Source organism: Magnolia sinica, chromosome 15, assembly GCF_029962835.1.
Source record: "Magnolia sinica isolate HGM2019 chromosome 15, MsV1, whole genome shotgun sequence".
NCBI classification, from domain to species: domain Eukaryota; kingdom Viridiplantae; phylum Streptophyta; class Magnoliopsida; order Magnoliales; family Magnoliaceae; genus Magnolia; species Magnolia sinica.
In genome coordinates this window covers 64,138,054-64,151,115 of record NC_080587.1, presented here as the reverse complement: position 1 = coordinate 64,151,115, position 13,062 = coordinate 64,138,054, and the positions used below count along the sequence as shown (strand labels likewise).

General features: G+C 38.6%; 1 pseudogene; it reads left to right on the top strand.

Moving 5' to 3' along the window:
• The window catches only part of LOC131226964 (protein WVD2-like 4), a 45,717-nt pseudogene extending 33,057 nt beyond the window's left edge, over positions 1–12,660 (top strand).
• The last annotated feature ends 402 nt before the right edge of the window (positions 12,661–13,062 follow it).

Genomic DNA, 13,062 nt, shown 5'->3' with positions numbered 1-13,062 from the left:
AGAGAGTTTTGGTGCATGTTTCATCTATGATGGGATGCAACAGACCAAAGGTGTGGATTACTGAATCATGGGACCCACTTGTCAGAACTGAAACTCCTAGAGTCTGCAAAACCTTATATCCATGATCCTATAATTCCTTGAGGGGGATTGCATATGCATATCAAGAAAACTTCCAGGAGAAATTTGGGACTGTGGACCCCACCTTTTATCCAGCTGTTTTTATGAAACAATACAAACTTTGTTTTGGAACTTAGACCTGCTTGTACGGACAGCGAATTTGAGGACTAAAATACCCCTCCTTTCACGGAAACGGATTGGGTACTCCGCCTGCCACCAGCCAATGGCGGACGGTCGGTGGTCTGTGGGCCCCACCATGATGTATGCTTTTCATCCATGCCGTCCATATATTTTTCCAGATCATTTTATGATATGAGACAAAAAATGAGGTATATCCACATCTCAAGTGTACCACATTACAGGAAACAGTGTTGAACGAGCATCGACCATTAAAAACTTTTAGGGGGCCCACTGTGATGTTTGTGAGATCCTCCCTGTCTAAGTTCATTCATAGGGTAAAAAAGACCTGGATGAAGAGGAAAAACAAATTTCATAATGATCCAAAACTTTTGTAACCCCTAAAAGGGTTTTAATGGTAGACGTTCAATTCCCCACTGCCTTTTACAGTGTGGTCCACTTGATAGTTAGATCTCTCTTATTTTTCGTCTCAAGCCTTAATATGATCTTGCCAAATAGATGGACGGTTTGGATATAACACAGACATCATGATGGGACCCACAAAAGCAACAAAAAAAAAACAGACGGCCGCGGCACTGCCGTTGCTGCAGTCTGCTACGGTTATAATCCGTAGATATAGTGTATTGAAACTTGTGCAAACTCGTTGGACAGTTCTGGACTTTTTCGACAATATCGAAAGACCCTCGATACTTAACGAAGGTGATTTTACCTATAACTACGGATTATAACCGTAGCCATAACTGTAGTCTGTGACAGTCTTTGTAAAATTCTTTTTATTTTTTATATTATTATTATTATTTTTTTTAGTTTTTTACATGGAGAACTTTATTCTACCTACAATATTCTCTAATACATATTTATATAAATATGTATATATAAGCATATAAAAAAAAATTCTCTCTTTTTTTTCATTTCTTTCTTTATTCATTTAATAAGAATATTTTCTAAACCAAAATTAGTTACTTGACGTACCCTATATGATTTTGGGGTAGGAGAAGCTACTTTTGCCAACCAACCTGGTTATTTTTCAAGATTCCATCAGGTCGATGGTCGAAAATCCATTTCATTCACTTCGCGGTCAATTTCATTCATTTCTTTTACTACGCGATCAATTCCATGCATTTCACGATCAATACCGGCGATTCCCCTTCACTTCACGGTCAATTCCATGCATTTCACCGTTAATTCCCTTCACTTCACGGTCAATTCCGTGCATTTCACAGTCAATTCCCTTCATTTCACGGTCAAACAGAAATTGAGCAGGGCAAACTAGAAATTCAGCGGGTCAAACTAGAAATTGAGCGGGGCAAATGTGAAATTAAGCGGGGCAAACTAGAAATTGAGCAGGGCAAACATGAAATTGAGCGGGGCCAATGAGAAATTGAGCGGGGCAAACATGAAATTGAGCGGGGTAAACTGAAAATTGAGCGAGACAAACATGAAATTAAGCAGGGCAAACTAGAAATTAAGAGGGACAAAGTAGAAATTGAGCGGGGCAAACTAGAAATTGAGCGGGGTAAAAATGAAATTGAGTGGGGCAAACTAGGAATTGAGCGGGGCATGCTTCAAATTGATGGCTCATGTTTGTCCCGCTAAAATGAAATTGATGGCTCATTTTAAGGCATACTTCAAAAAATGAAGTAGATCGAGGCCCAAGCTACGAAGCTGGAAGTTGCTGCGACAACCTGTGCCGAGATCAAGACCTTACAGATGGCCCTGAGGGTCTCTCTCTCCTCTTTATTAATTCAGGTTTTTTTTTTATTATTGCTTTGATTTCTTATAGCTCCATGCTATTTCACTTTTTTCCTTCAATTTGAACACCAAAAGAAAACAATTTGTTTGTCTCACATCTAATAACTTTTCAACATAAGAGGGGTGTTTAGTTCATAAAATTGGTTCTTCCATTGACTATCGAAAAATGATGACCGTAAAGTTTCTATTCCCTCACTTATAGGTCAATTAAACATCCATTCCTTGCTAATAATGGCAGTTTGACTCACTGGATGCAAACGATTGCACAAGCAGAGAGAATGCAAACGATTTGCTACATCTTGTCTTATAAGTGAAAAGTCACCCAATTTTCAAGAGTATATTAGGTGCACCCCAACCTCATCTAGAGTGATGCAGCCCTTACCATGAGGCATTTTTACAAACACCTGAACTGCAACTTCAAAAACCCACTGTTTTACAAACAAAGACAATGGTTTTACAAGTGTTTTATCAAACACCTTCTCTAAGTAACATAAAAACCAAAAAAAAAAAAAAAGAGAGAGAAGAAAAAGGTATTTGTTTAATGTGCATGTTTGCCCCGCTAAATTTTCGGTTTGCCCCGCTGAATTTCTATTTTGCCCTGCTGAATTTCATGTTTGTCCCGCTGAATTTCTAGTTTGCCCCACTCAATTTCATGTTTGCCCCACTCAATTTCTCGTTGGCCCCGCTCAATTTCATGTTTGCCCCGTTGAATTTCTAGTTTATCCGGCTGAATTTCTAGTTTTCCCCACTCAATTTCATGTTTGCCCTACTGAAATTCTAGTTTACCCGGCTGAATTTCTAGTTTGCCCAACTCAATTTCATGTTTGCCCCGCTGAATTTCTCGTTCGCCCTGCTCAATTTCATGTTTGCCCCACTCAATTTTCAGTTTGTCTTGCTTAATTTCTAGTTTGCCCTGCTCAATTTCATGTTTGCACCGCTCAATTTTCAGTTTGCCCCGCTCAATTTCTAGTTTGCCCCGCTCAATTTCATGTTTGCCCTGCTAAATTTCTCGTTGCCCCCGCTCAATTTCATGTTTGTCCCGTTCAATTTCATGTTTACCTCGCTCAATTTTCGGTTTGCCCCGCTTAATTTTCAGTTTGCCTCGCTTAATTTCATGTATGCCCCGCTAAATTTCTAGTTTGCCCCGCTCAATTTTCTGTTTGCCTCGCTCAATTTCATGTTTGCCCCGCTCAATTTTCAATTTGCCCTGCTGAATTTTTAGTTTGCCCCGCTCAATTTTCAGTTTGCCCCACTCAATTTTTAGTTTGCCCCGCTCAATTTCATGTTTGCCCCGCTCAATTTCTAGTTTGCCCCGCTTAATTTTCAGTTTGCCCCGCTCAATTTCATGTTTGCCCCGCTCAATTTCTAGTTTGCCCTGCTCAATTTCATGTTCGCCCTGCTTAAAAGAGATCAAAGTTACATGGGCCCCACAGTTATGTATTTATTATATCCACAACGTTCATCCATATTTCAAGATCATTTGGGAGCATTAAAAAAAAAGAATCATATCCAAAGATCAACTGGACCACACCACAAAGAGTAGTGGGAAAGTTGAATTTCATCGTTAAAAATTTTGTAGGGCCCACCATGACATATGGTACGTCAAGTAACTAATTTTGGTTTAGTAGATATTCTTGTTATATGAATAAAGAAAGAAATGAAAAAAGGAGAGAAATTTTTTTTTATATGCTTATATATACATATTTATATAAATATGTGTTAGAGAAAAATGTAGGTAGAATAAAATTGTCCATGTAAAAAAAAAATAAAAAAAATTCAAAAAAAAAGTGCACAGGATACGACTATAGTTATGGTTATAATCCATAGCTATAGGCCTTTTGTTTGAATTGGCGATGAATCGCGGATTCCACGATCCATCCCCAAATCCTACAACGAGCTGCTGTGGAATCGCGGAATCTGCGATTCATTCCTGATTCAAACAAAAGGCCTATGGCTACAGATTATAACCGTAGCGATTACTGTATCCCAGCCACAACAGTATGTTTTTTTTTTTTTTTTTTTTTGCAGTGGAATTTTCGTTGCTTTTGTGGGTCCCATCATGAGGTCTGTGTTATATCCAAACCGCCCATCTATTTGGCGAGCTCATATTAAAGCTTGAGACGAAAAATAAGACAGATCTAACTATCAAGTGGACCACACTATAAAAGGCAGTGGGGAATTGAACGTCTACCATTGAAACCCTTTTAGGGCTTACAGAAGTTTTGGATCATTATGAAATTTGTTTTTCCTCTTCATCCAGGTCTTTTTTACCCTATGAATGAACTTAGACAGGGAGGATCTCACAAACATCACAGTGGGCCCCCTAAAAGTTTTTAATGGTTGATGCTCATTCAACACTATTTCTTGTAATGTGGTACACTTGAGATGTGGATATACCTCAATTTTGGTCTCATATCATAAAATGATCTAGAAAAATATATGGACGGCATGGATGAAAAGCATACATCATGGTGGGGCCCATAGACCACCGACCATCCGCCATTGGCTGGTGGCAAGCGGAGTACCCAATCTGTTTTCGTGAAAGGAGGGGTATTTTCATCCTCAAATTCGTTGTTCGTACAAGCAGGTCTAAGTTCCAAAACAAAGTTTGTATTGTTTCATAAAAACAGCTGGATAAAAGGTGGGGTCCACAGTCCCAAATTTCTCAACTTCCAGTTCAACAGGGAATTTCAAGGAACCCCCTCTTCTTCTTCTTCTTCTTCTTCTTCTTCTTTTTCCAGTTCCTAGTCAGTTTGTATTTTGCACTCTAACCAGAAATTGATGTTTTCTTGAAACTTCAATTGCTGATTTATACTGTACATATACTTGCATGTAAGCCCCGTTCTATTTTTTTTTGCTTATTTCTTCTGCGGCTGGTTATCCTGTGATCTTTTCCTTTGCTCATTCTTCTTTCCTTTCCCTTTAATAATTTTGTATTATTAATTATCTTGAGCTTTATTTCTGTTTGGATCCTTGATTTAAGGTTTGGTATGCTCGGATTTTAGTTCTGACAAATGTGGCCTGTGTTTACCACATACAGTCTTTGCATCCGCCGTGGATGGACCATGCCTAGAACTCTCCCAGATTGAAAGATACTAGACACCCATCTTGGTCCCATTTTTAGTTCAATGTGAACCTTTGCTGTATTTTTCTTTTCAAAATTCCATTTGTAAACCGCAAACAGAAAATGTGAGGATTGTCATGATGAGGTGATATTTGGGGCTTAGTCGATCCACGGAGGACCCCAGCAAATAAATGGTCTGGACTACAAAGCCAGGGCCCAATTGTCAGAGCAGAAACTATTATATTTTGTTTTAAAATAATATTAAAATTTGAATTTTTAAATTTTCGGTGATTTCCCTCCATTTTTGAAAAGTTGTGGTACTTTTGAGTTGTGAGTTTTGTCCCATATCGGATTTGACAAAGTAAACTATCTTGTATATAAGATAGTATTTTTACCTAGGGCTTGAGCCCCTTTCAGGGGGCATGTGAATTTGGTCCTGTGGGGGGGTTATGCCAATAACTCTAATCTATGCCATTGACCACACGCGCGCGCGCGTGCGTGTTGAGCCGAGCCAAGCTGTGTCGAGCCGAGTCCGAGTTCGAGTCCGTGTGCACGTGTGCGATGCGATGGGGTGGGCTGGGCTGGGCTGAGCGCGGGTGTGGGTGCGGTGTGAGTGTACTCGCGTGGGTGTGTGTATGGGTACTCGCAGGACTTTATGTGCGAGAGTGTACTCGCACTTGCGCCTTTTCGTTTTAAACCAGAGAGATGCATCTCTTCCGGTTGGTCGCCCCTGTTGGGTTTAAACCCCATGGACCTAACCTTTTGTAAATACGAAAAATTCTTCTCTTATAAAAGCTCTCTGATATTCAGTTTTAAGCATTTTTCTACTGAGTTCATCGCTGAGCCAACTCAGCACTTTCGGATTAAACTGCAAGTGGTTCGAGCCCGTGTACAGTGAGTACACCACTGGGACCGGGTCATAGTCGTTATATCCTGGAGGTCGATTGCTCTGGAAACCAGTTGGAGCAAATTCAAGCCGAGTGACTCAGTCACGCCTCGACTCAATTCAATAAGTTCTTCTTTCTCAAAATTTTACTTTCTTTTTTTGGTTCTCGATTTAAATAGTCTATTTAATTCAACCAAATATTCCAACAATCTTGAAATCGAATTTGTGTTGAATTACATAGACTATGGATACAGTAACAGTAAATGCTTCTGCTGAGTTAGCCAAAATCGAACCGTTTGCTGGACAATCATTTAAACAGTGGAATCAAAAACTGATGTTCGCTCTGACCACCCTGAATGTTTTATACATTTTATCTGAATCATTTACTATAGATCCAGCAAATCAAACTGAAGTAACAGATGAAAATAATTGTAAAAACTATATTCTAAACTCTTTATCCAACGAATTATATGATGTGTATGCTTCTTACATGTCTGCTAAAGACATATGGACTGCTTTGGAAAAGAAATACATATTAGAAGATGCAGGCGCTAAGAAACATGCAATTGCTAATTTCCTTCATTATGAAGTGACAGATGATATACCTGTCACAAATCAGATTCACGATTTTCAAAGTCTAGTTCACGAACTATCGACAGAAGGAATTAAGTTGGATGAAGTGTTTCTGTCAGAAGCGCTAATAGAAAAGTTACCGCCCTCCTGGAAAGAATATAAGAATAGAATGAAACATAAAAAAAACGGTGTTTCTTTGGAAACCACTATCGTACACATACGAATAGAGGTGACCAATAGAATCAGGGACCAAAAAGAAAATAAAAATGAGATAGATTCAAAGGCGAATCTTGTGGAATCAAGTTGGGCAAATAAAAAAAAAGAGCAACTGTCATAACTGTGGCAAACCTAGACATTATGCAAATGAATGCAGGCTCAAAAAGAAGAATGCAAACAATCAATTCAAGAAAAAAAGAAACTGCTATAACTATGGAAAGCTTGGGCATCATGTCAAAACCCGCAGGCTTAAGAAAAATAAAGATAAGTCGCAGGCTAATCTTAAAGAAACAGGCAATGAGTCTGACATGGTAGTAGCTGTGGTGTCAGAAGTCTTCCTTATAAATAACTTGGAGTGGGTGCTAGACACTGATGCAACTAGGCATGTGTGCAAGGATCGTAGCATGTTTACCTCCTACCAAGTATCAGGAGATGATGAACATGTGTTCATGGGTAATGCTAGAACGTCTCCAATTGTAGGGAAATGGAAAGTACTTCTGAAACTCACTTCTGGAAAGACTCTAATATTGAATGATGTCTTACATGTGCCTGACATTAGAAGAAACTTGGTCTTTGGTTCACTCCTCAATAAGGCTAATGTTAAGTTAGTATTTGATTCAGATAAGCTTGTAATGACTAAGAATGGAACCTTTGTTGGTAAGGGGTACTGTAGCGATGGTTTATTCATTATAAATGTATCCAATGATAATAATAAGAAGGCATTCAGTTTTGTTTATATCGTTGAACCTTTTTATCTATGGCATAGTAGATTAGGTCATGTGAATCTAGTATCTTTAAAGAAAATGAAAAGATTAGGTTTATTACATAATTTAAAGATAAATGTAAAACATGTGTCGAATCAAAATTCATTAGAAAACCCTTTAAATAAATAGAAAGATCATATGTTCTATTAGAGTTAATACACAGTGACTTAGGTGATTTTAGAAATCACATGTCTGGAGGTGGAAAAAGATATTATATAACTTTTGTAGATGACTACTTTAGGTTCACTAGAGTATATTTGTTAAGAAATAAAGATGAAGCTTTAAATGCTTTTTCTAAATACAAACTTGAAGTTGAAAATCAGTTAAATATAAAAATTAAAAGACTTAGAACAGATAGAAGAGGTGAATATGAATCTTCTCAATTTAGAGAATTATGTGAAAAGAATGGAATAGTTCACAAAACTACAGTTCCTTATACACCAGAACAGAATGGAATAGCAGAACGTAAGAATCAAACTCTAAAAGAGATGATGAATGCCATGTTAAACAGTTCAAGCTTACCCTCAAATATGTGGGGAAAAGCAATTCTATCTGCTTGTTATATCCTAATAGGATTCCTTCTAAATCTTCTGAACAAACACCATATGAACTTTGGAAGAATCATGTTCCTAGTTATAAATATATTAAAGTGTGGTGGTGTCTTGCTAAAGTAGGATTACCTGAAACTAAGAAAAGAAAATTAGGTCATAAAACGACCGACTGTGTATTTATAGGTTACGCACAAAACAGTGCGGCCTACAGGTTTCTAATTTTAAAATCTAAGGATAATATTCTAGATCCTAATATAATTATAGAAGCTAGGGATGCAGAGTTCTTTGAGAACGTATTCCTTATGAAATCTAAATCTATAGGAATAGAGGAAGTCAATGAATCAGATATTGTGTCTACTAGTAAAAATGCTTACGAGAAAGTAGTAGAAGAGATACAACCAAGAAAAAGTATTAGGGTTAGAAGAGAAACTAACCTAGGAGATGGTTTTTTCACCTTCTTAGTAGAAGATGATCCTACAACTTATATAGAAGCAATTAACTCTCCAGATGCAACTTTTTGGAAGGAAGCAATAAATGATGAGTTAGAATCTATTATATCTAATAACACATGAGAACTTGTAGACCTAACACCTGAAAACAAACCAATAGGCTGTAAATGGGTGTTCAGAAAGAAACTAAAACCAGATGGAACTATTGATAAGTTTAAGGCTAGGTTGGTAGCGAAAGGCTTTAAACAAAAGGAAGGAATAGATTACTTTGATACATATTCCCCTATAACTAGGATTACAACTATTAGAGTCTTAATAACGATAGCCTCCATATATAAACTAGTGGTATACCAGATGGACGTTAAGACGGCTTTCCTAAATGGAGACTTAGAAGAAGAAATATATATAGAGCAACCTGAGGGTTATAAGATATTAGGTAAAGAAAATAAAGTATGTAGACTAATTAAATCACTATATGGTTTAAAACAGGCTCCTAAACAATGGCATGAAAAATTTGATGGTGTTTTGAAATCAAATGGTTATCATATAAATGATGTAGATAGATGTGTATATAGTAAAATTTCTGGAAATGATTATGTTATTATATGCCTTTATGTTGATGACATGCTTATTTTTTAAACTAATATTAAATTAGTTAATGCAACTAAGAAATTCTTGTCATCTAAGTTTGACATGAAAGACTTAGGAGAGGCTAGTGTAATCTTGGGTATTGCAGTAACCAGAAAAAAATGGTGTTATTATATTATCATAATCTCATTACATTGAGAAGATATTGAGAAAGTTTAACCATTTGAACTGTTTACCTATTAGTACTCCTTATGATTATAGTGTAACTCTCATGAAGAATACAGAAAATAGTGTCTCAATTGGAATATTCCAGAATAATTGGTAACCTTATGTATCTAACAAACTGCACTAGACCAGACATATCTTTTGCAGTAAGAAGGCTAAGTAGATATACACATAACCCTGAAAAAGAGCATTGGAATGCCTTGTCTAGGATTTTGAGATACCTAAAAGGCAGTATGGCCTATGGTTTACATTATACCGGTTAGCTTGCTGTATTAGAAGGATATAGTGATGCTAACTGGATCAATGATTCAAATGAGACAAAATCTACAAGTGGATATATCTTCACTTTGGGTGGAGGAGCAGTCTCTTGGAAGTTAACCAAGCAGACATGTATCGCTCGGTCAACTATGGAATCTAAGTTTATTGCCTTAGAAAAGGCTGGAACAGAAGCTGAGTGGCTTAGAAATCTCTTAGCTGATATACCATTGTGGCCAAAGCCTGTATCGGCCGTGTCTATTCATTGTGACTGTCAAGCAGCTATAGCAAAAGCAAAGAGTAAAATATATAATGGAAAAGGCAGGCATATTAGACTCAGACACAACATAGTGAAACACATGTTGCGTGATGGAGTCATATCCATTGACTTTGTGAGGTCAGAAAAGAATCTAGCAGATCCTCTGACCAAAGGACTATTTAAAAGGTTAGTCAATGATACATCGAAGGGAATGGGGCTGATCCTAATATATAAGCTGCCAGTGTCGGCAACCCAACCTATATAAGTGGAGACCCCATGAGATAAGTTCAATGGGTAAACAATAAGACACGAGGTAAACGATTGCACTGAGTTATATGAGCCCCTTCTATGGTGTACATTGTGAGCAGCAACGCAGAAGGATGAGGTTTTAGAACTCTTAATGGATCCATAGCCATATATTTGGTGGTGTATACAGTTGCTACATATACTTGATAGAATTCACCTATATGGGTGTGGAGGTGGAGGCCATTTCCTATGAAAATCTAGGCGAATTCTCTAGAGCACTCATGAAATTTAGGTAATGGTGTATGTCCGAAACGCACCGAACCGCAGAATCACTTGCAGAGGAAGAGTTGTGTGAGTGGCATGTACTTGCGATCTACATTAAAAGGATTCAGGTTCAAGACTATGGTGTCACCTGATTCTTGTAAACCTGTCTTGCTTACTCTAATGTCGGTTCAATTCTATGGTGACACCGGCACCATTGCACAACTATTACGCTTTAATCCGAAAGAATTTTATTTTAAAACATGTGGGGGATTGTTATATTTTGTTTTAAAATAATATTAAAATTTGAATTTTCAAATTTTCGGTGATTTTCCTCCATTTTTGAAAAGTTGTGGTACTTTTGAGTTGTGGGTTTTGTTCCACATTAGATTTGACAAAGTAAACTATCTTGTATATAAGATAGTATTTTTGCCTAGGACTTGAGCCCCTTTCAGGGGCATGTGAATTTGGTCCTGTGGGGGGCTATGCCAATAGCTCTAATCTATGTCATTGACCACACGCGCGCACGCGCGCGCCGAGCCGAGCCGAGCCGAGTCCGAGTCTGTGTGCGTGTGCGTGTGTGCATGCACGACGCAACGGGACGGGCTGGGCTGGGCGTGAGCGCGGGTGCGGTGTGAGTGTACTCGCGTGGGTGTGTGTATGGGTACTCGCAGGACTTTATGTGCGAGAGTGTACTCGCACTTGCGCCTTTTCGTTTTAAACTAGAGAGATGCATCCCTACCGGTTAGTCGCCCTTGTTGGGTTTAAACCCAACGGACCTAACCTTTTGTAAAGGGTGCTTATGCACCACTTCGGAGTCTATATAAAGACTACCGATTCCAGTTTCAAAAATACGAAAAATTCTTCTCTTATAAAACGCTCTTTGATATTCGGTTTTAAGCATTTTTCTACTAAGTTCATCGCTGAGTCAACTCAGCACTTTCGGATTAAACTGCAAGTGGTTCGAGCCTGTGTATAGTGAGTGCACCGATGGGACCGGGTCATAGTCGTTGTATCCTGGGACTTTATTTGTGAGAGTGTACTTGGGACGCTGTCCAAGGGGAGCAAATTCGATTTCAAGCCGAGTGACTCAGTCACGCCTCGACTCAATTCAATAAGTTCTTCTTTCTCAAAATTTTATTTTCTTTTTTTGGTTCTCGATTTTAATAGTCTATTTAATTCAACCAAATATTCCAACAGAAACAATTTACAAAGCCATGGGTAGAAGATTAAATAATTTCTCTGATATAATTCTTCCTACATACAAATCCCCCCTTTCCCCTGCATTTTGAAGCATTTTCATCATCACTGAAATGCTAGTTGTATTGCTTCATTTTCATTATCCGCCTGCATCTGTCCATCGATGGCAGAAACTGATATTTCCCCTAGATGTGATGATCTGATCATGGCTAGAATCTAATTATCAACTCATTCTCATTATGGGAGGCAGACATGCTGTGCCATCTTCATTTTCTTGTGCATGTCCAAACAGGGCCCAGAAAAATAAGGATTTGTGGATTGGTTGGTACTCCGGCATGAGCTTTTTCAGACTTGCAATTGACTGGAATGATTTTGAGTTTCACGTTTTAGTGAATGTCTGTCTTTGTACTTTTCATGTGCAACTGCTCACTTGTCTGTGGCAATAATCTACTCACAATGCAACAGATACCAACAACACTCTCAAAATCACCAAAGCTTGGGCGACACAAACCATCCCTTGTGGCAGCAACAGACAACTCTCCCAAAGTTGGTGGATCTTGCAGGAGTTCACAGTCGAGCATGGACCTGAATAAATCAAATGGAGGCGGCCCACCAAATGGGAATGGTGATTCCACTGCTTCAAAGAAGCCAGTTAGGAGGTCCCTCTCTAAGCTACCGTCTCAGAAATTGATGGCCACAAAGACAGAACCAAAGCCTCTTGGCTCGAAGTAGAAGACCATAGTCCCAAAAACCAAAAATGAGAAAGCCCTTATTGAAGAGAATGAAAGCAAGTCCGTGGAATATGCTGTGCCGGTAAATGGAGCTACAACCGAACCAGATTTGATTCAGAACTCCATTCAGGATGACGGGAATGATTGGAGAATGCCATTGGGGATGACGGTAAGATGGTTAGCTTATCGGAGCCGGTTTCTATGCCGGAGGAAGTCTCAATACTAGGTTGAAAGTGCAAGTCTCCGTTTTTGTGTGTTTGTCCGGATTGCAAGTCGACGTGTTGTTGTGAATAGTATGGGGTGTGCATCTGCTTGCTGCTGCTTGGAATATTTAAATTTGCATTCGTGCAAAGGTGAATGTAAGTCTACTTTCATTTCTAACTAATGTGTGTATTTGTCCGGATTGCAAGATCGACATGTTGCTGCTGATTGAAATCGATACTCCCACTAGTTAGAAATGAAAGTAGACTTCCTATTCACCTCTTCACGAATGCAAATTTAAATCTTCCAAGCAGCAGCAAGCAGATGCACACCCATACTATTCACAACAACACGTTGATCTTGCAATCCGGACAAATACACTCAATCCGGTAGGAACTCGCCTGTTGGAAATATTTGAACAGGACGTTGAAGTAAGCGAGCCGTTGAATACCACCGATGCTGCATCAGTGCCATTGACATGGGCACGTTTCGTATCGGATTTCATCTGCTTCTCATCAATGCTTTTCTTCAAACCGCTTGTAAGAATTCCTCTTGATGGGAAGGAAAGACTCTGAGAAAGGCTCGG